Raw genomic sequence first — 6687 nt, 5'->3', positions numbered from 1 at the left:
ACATGCTTGTAAATCATCACAGTTAATACAGTGAGTTTTACCTTTGAGAGTGAAGGAGATAGTCATATCCATGGAGTTGAACTCAGCAGTTGTCCAAATCTCCTCAACTACTTCACAGAAAATTGTTGGGGCTTCCAGCATTGCATAGCTAAGTTTACAGTTTTTGATGAAGTCCATCATTTTGTGATAGTCTGAGTGGGCTTCATTCTTTTCTACCAAAGCTATGAAATTGTTCTTTTCATAGATGAACCCAGATTGAGACATAATCTTCACGACTGGTGCCATTGTTGTGAGTAGAAATTGCAGAGAATAACTTGAAGTTTTTGCAGAGAGAAAATGGTAAATGCTTGAAATTTCAAGAAAGCGTAAAGTAAAAATGAACAATCAGAAGGACTTATATGCTTTCTCAAATTAATAAACAAAAATATAAAAGAAAGATTTATCAATAAATATGCGTTAGTGAATTTCAGCCGTTTAAGAATAAACTGTAAGTATTCTAAAAACTACCTTTAAAACCAATACATACAGATGTATGTATGAGTATCAACGGTTAAGAGAATAGAATCAACGGCTGTTAAACACCTGAATCGATTGATGTGACATTTCAACGGATAAGGCAAATTGTCATCCGTTGAAAGGTACTTCAGTTTTATCCGTTGACGGATAAAAATTCCAGAAATGTATTTGTCTTTCAACGGATAATGACTATCCGTTGATAGAGCAATTTTGACTTTCAACGGATAGGGAACATCCGTTGATGGAATAAACTATGTTAAAAGTCAAATTTGTTCTTAGCAACTAATATATTTCAGGCTTCAATTCAAATTGCAATAAAGACATGAATTTTAAGAGTAATTAAGCATACCTAGCTCACTTACCAATCTTGTGAATGTTGATTCATCAAGTGGCTTGGTAAATATGTCAGCAATTTGTTGTTCACTTGGAACAAAATGTAGTTCCACTGTACCATTCATGACATGCTCCCTAATGAAGTGGTACTTGATATCAATGTGCTTGGTCCTTGAGTGCTGCACAGGATTCTCTGTTATGGCTATGGCACTTGTGTTGTCACAAAAGATAGGAATTCTATCAACATGAAGTCCATAGTCAAGGAGTTGGTTCCTCATCCATAACACTTGAGAACAGCAACTTCCAGCAGCAATGTATTCAGCCTCAGCTGTAGAAGTAGAGACTGAATTTTGCTTTTTGCTAAACCATGATACAAGCTTGTTTCCCAGGAATTGGCAGGAGCCTGTTGTACTTTTCCTATCTATTTTGCAACCTGCATAGTCTGCATCTGAATAACCAATTAGATCAAAGCCAGATTCTCTAGGATACCAAATACCTAAATTTGGTGTACCCTTGAGATATCTGAAAATCCTTTTGATAGCAATTAAGTGAGACTCCCTAGGATCAGCTTGGAATCTAGCACATAGACATGTAGCAAACATTATATCTGGTCTGCTAGCAGTTAGATATAAAAGTGAACCAACCATGCCTCTATAACTTGTAATATCCACAGACCTTTCAGTCTTATTTAATTCAAGTTTGGTGGCAGTGGCCATGGGAGTTTTTGCAGATGAACATTCCATTAAGTCAAACTTCTTTAAAAGATCATAAATATATTTAGTTTGACTAATGAAAATTCCATCACTAACTTGTTTAACTTGTAAACCAAGAAAATAGGTTAGTTCTCCCATTAGGCTCATTTCATAATTACTTTGCATTAGCTTAGCAAACTTTTTGCAAAGTTTATCATCTATAGAGCCAAATATTATGTCATCTACATAAATTTGAACAAGTATACTAGAGCCATTAACATCCCTAAAGAAGAGAGTTTTATCAACAGTACCTCTAGTGAAGTGATTCTCCAAAAGAAATTTTGATAAAGTTTCATACCAGGCTCTAGGTGTTTGCTTCAGTCCATAGAGTGCTTTCAACAGATAATACACATAGTCTGGAAAATTTGGATCTTCAAATCCTGGAGGTTGACTTACATAGACTTCTTCCTCTAATTTCCCATTTAGAAATGCACTCTTGACATCCATTTGATAGACTTTGAAATTGGCATGGGCTGCATGGGCTAGAAATATTCTGATGGCTTCAAGTCTTGCAACAGGAGCATATGTTTCATCAAAATCTATTCCCTCTTGCTGAGAATAGCCTTTAGCAACCAGTCTGGCTTTATTCCTTATGATAATGCCATTTTCATCCATCTTGTTTCTGAATACCCACTTTGTGTCAATAGGACTCTTGTTCTTTGGTTTGGGTACCAGCTTCCATACTTGGTTTCTCTCAAATTGGTTCAGCTCTTCCTGCATAGCTAATATCCAATCTGGATCCAATAGAGCTTCTTCCACTTTCTTAGGTTCCTCCTGAGACAGAAAACTACTATACAGACATTCATCTTGAGTGGCTTTTCTTGTTTGCACTTTAGATGATGCATCACCAATGATCAGTTCAAAGGGATGATTCTTGGTCCATTTCCTTTGTGGTGGAAGATGTGCTCTAGATGATGTGGCCTCAGTATTGTCATGATGTGAGACAGAGTGTTGACTAGTTGAAACTCCCCCTTAGTTGTTGGTCCTTTGCAGGGAACTTGGAGTTCTATCAACTGATGATGTAAATTGATTATCCGTTGATGAACTATGATCAACGGATGCTTCATTTTGTACTTCAACGGATGATGCACTATGTCTTTCAACGGATACTGCATTGCCTCTATCAACGGATGCAGTATTTTGTGCATTATCCAAGGGCATGTTTTGAATCCCTTTTGAAGTGTCATCTCCATCAGTCTCCTCTTCACTATCATCACAATATATCTCAATGTTGTAAAATTTGAGTCTCTCATTATGTCCCTCATCTGTTAGTCCATCAATCTTTTTATCATCAAACACAACATGCACAGATTCCATAACAATGTTGGTTCTTAGATTGTAGACCCTATAAGATTTTCCAGCTGAGTAACCAACAAATATCCCTTCATCAGCCTTTGCATCAAACTTCCCTTTATGGTCAGATTGATTCCTCAGTATAAAGCATTTACATCCAAAGACATGAAGAAAGTTTAGAGTAGGTTTTCTTCTCTTGAACAACTGATAAGGAGTCATGCCTTTAGCTTGATTGATCAAAGAAATATTCTGAGTGAAGCAGGCACAATTAACAGCTTCAGCCCAGAAATATGTTGGTAACTTTGATTCTTCAAGCATTGTTCTGGCAGCTTCAATTAAAGATCTGTTCTTTCTTTCAACAACCCCATTTTGCTGAGGTGTTCTTGGAGCTGAGAACTCATGCATGATTCCATTTTCTTCACAGAACAGCCTTAATGTCAAATTCTTGAACTCAGTTCCATTGTCACTCCTGATATTTCTAACCTTCAAGTCAGGATGATTGTTGACTTGCCTGATGTGATTGATAATGATTTCACTTGCTTCATCCTTTGATCCAAAAAAATAGACCCATGAGAACTTTGAGAAATCATCTACAATCACTAAGCAATATCTTTTTCTTGTAATAGACAATACATTGACTGGTCCAAACAAATCCATATGTAGCAGCTGTAATGGTTCATCAATTGTTGTTTCAAGCTTCTTTTTGAATGATACTTTCCTTTGTTTGCCTTTCTGACAAGCATCACACAAACCATCCCTTGAGAATTCAACTAGAGGGATTCCTCTAACTAAGTCCTTTTTGACTAGATCATTCATTGTCTTGAAATTCAAGTGAGATAGCTTCTTGTGCCATAGCCAACTTTCAACTGTGCTTGCTTTGCTGAAGAGACAAGTAATGGATTCTGCATCTGTAGAGTTGAAGTCAGCTATGTACACATTTCCTTTTCTAACTCCAGTTAGAACCACTTTGTTGTCTTTCTTACTAGTGACAACACAGGCTTCAGAATTGAAGGAAACTGTATTCCCTCTATCACATAGTTGACTGATGCTCAGTAAATTGTGCTTGAGACCATCAACTAATGCAACTTCATTAATGATGACATTCCTTGTTGAAATCAAGCCATATCCCATAGTAAACCCTTTGCTGTCATCTCCAAAGGTTATGCTAGGGCCAGCTCTCTCCTTGAACTCTGTGAGCAGGGAGAAATCTCCTGTCATGTGTCTTGAACAACCACTGTCCAAGTACCATAGATTTCTTCCATTTCCCTGCACACCATAAAATCAATCAATTTGATTTTGGTACCCAAGTTTCCTTGGGTCCATTCTTGTTAGCCTTTCTCCTAGACTTCATTCCTCCTGCATCTTTAGACTTAGGTAAGTTTGAGTCAACCTTGGTCTTAGATGTAGTTGGTTGAGGTGTAGGGTTAGTCACAGAATCATTTAGCACATTTGTAAAATTATTAGGCATTGATTGTGCAAACATGTTATTCCACATGGGCATATTGTATGGCATTTGAGGCATACTAAATGCAGCAAGATAAGGATTGTTAAAATATGGCATGTTTACAAAATGTGCATAAGGATTTTGTTGAGACATAACAGGCATAGCATGCAGAGGTGATGCAGACATATTAGGCATAGAAGAGGGTACAGTTATGGGAGTCTTCTTAATGGATTTACAATTAGCAGATAGATGATTAACACTACTACAATGCACACAGCTTTTTCTAGGAGCATACCTATCAGGTGTGTAATTGTTGTGTTTATTAACTCCTACCTTCCCATTTCTGTTGGATTTTCTTTTAGATTCCTTTTTATCCTCAACCATCTTGAGCCTATTATTTAACTGTTCTAAGGTCATGTGCCCTACATTCACCTTACTGACATCTTTGGATGTGCTTGCTTCTTCTTTGACAAAGTTCTTTGAAGTTGAACCAAACTTTTTGTTGAGTTTCTTTAGATTCTCTCTTTTAGAAACATCTGCCTGTTTTGATTGAGGAACCTTCAACGGATGCTCCTTTTCTTCCTTCAACGGATAACTTTCATCATCCGTTGATTCCACATCCGTTGACAGCCCATCAATTAATTCCAGTTTCTTTTTATTTTTATCCCAGGCAGTTTCACAGAATGATTCAATTCCTTGGACCTTAGCAATTTAAGCACTTACATCCCTAGATGTCTTCCAGGCTTTAATCACCTCTTGCTCTTTCTCTAATTGATTGGAAAGTATTTCTACTTTCTTAACAGATTCAGCTAGTTCATTTTCAACAGATATACAATGCAACTTTGTTTTCTCTAGGTCAATCATCTTATCTTCTAACAAAGCATTTCTATTACTTAAAAACAGACTGTTCTCTCTAATCCTACTATTTTCTTTAGCAAGAGATTTAAGAGACACACGCAAATGATACAATTCAGTAGACATGTCATTAAAAGCATCATTGCACTCTTCTTTAGTAAGCTGTGTTAAGTCAGTAGTGATTACCTGATTGCTTGATGAACTAACTTCATTTTCTTCAGAATCAGCCATGAGAGCAAGGTTGACATACTCCACATCTTCATCCTCTTCATCTCCATTAGCTGCCCAGTCCCTTTCTTGAGTAATGAAAGCCCTCTCCTTTTGCTTGAGTAGATCAAAATATTTCTTTTTGTAATCTACTTGTTCAAATTTCTTCTTTTCAGAAGTTGGCTTTCTGCACTCACCTGCAAAGTGTCCACTTATACCACAATTGAAACACTTGAACTTGGATTTGTCCACAGTGTTTTTGTGAGGTTTAGTGGCTCTAGTGTTTTTCTTGAATTTCATCTTTTCAAATCTTCTGGACAGAAATGCAAGATGCTCATCAATACCATCTGAGTCATCTTGGCTGGAGTTGTCTTCATTTTCAGCAACTTGCTCTTTCCCCTTGCTTGATTCCTGATTTCTTATACCATCTTTGGAGTTTGATGTAGATCTCGCAGTTTCTTGTCTGCATTTCCTCTCATCTTCAGCTACCAATGCAACTGAACTTCCTTTCTTTCTCCCCTTCTCCAATACCTCATCCTGTTCCAGCTTTAGTTCATAAGTCTTCAAGATTCCATACAATCTTTCAAGAGTGAAGTCCTTATAATCTTGAGAGTTTCTTAAGGAGACAGTCATGGGTTTCCATTCCTTTGGCAAGGATCTTAAAAATTTAAGATTTGAATCCTTCACCTGGTACACTCTTCCATACAGCTTCAGTCCATTCAACAGCTTTTGGAACCTATTGAATGTTTCATTTAAAGATTCATTTTCTTCAAAATGAAAGTATTCATACTGTTGAATGAGAAGCTGCATTTTGTTTTCTTTCACTTGTTCTGTACCTTCACACAGTAGTTGAACTGTGTCCCAAACCTCTTTGGCAGTTGTGCAATTTATTACATTATCAAACATATCCATGTTAAGACCATTAAACAAAATGTTCATAGCCTTCTTATCCTTGTGGACTTCTTCTGTGTCTTCCATTGTCCATTCTGCTCTAGGTTTTGGAATGGATTGACCAACAGCAACTGTGGCTGTAGCAACTGTTGCTACTTTGTGGGGAATGTGAGGACCATTCTCAATGCAGTTTACATAACCTTCATCTTGGGAGAGTAGATGAAGGTGCATTTTCACCTTCCAATGGTGATAACTGTCTTTGTCAAGAATTGGGATCTTTACTCCAATATCCTTCTTACTCATCTTTGTTAGATTCCAAGATCTTTAAACTCTTTGTATGTCAAGAGCCTGCTCTGATACCAATTGTTATTCCTAGTGGACTAACAATGAGATTTA

Source organism: Apium graveolens, chromosome 1 (genome assembly GCF_009905375.1).
Source record: "Apium graveolens cultivar Ventura chromosome 1, ASM990537v1, whole genome shotgun sequence".
NCBI lineage: Eukaryota > Viridiplantae > Streptophyta > Magnoliopsida > Apiales > Apiaceae > Apium > Apium graveolens.
The sequence above is the reverse complement of the archived record's forward strand: the minus strand, read 5'-3'. Positions refer to the sequence as shown.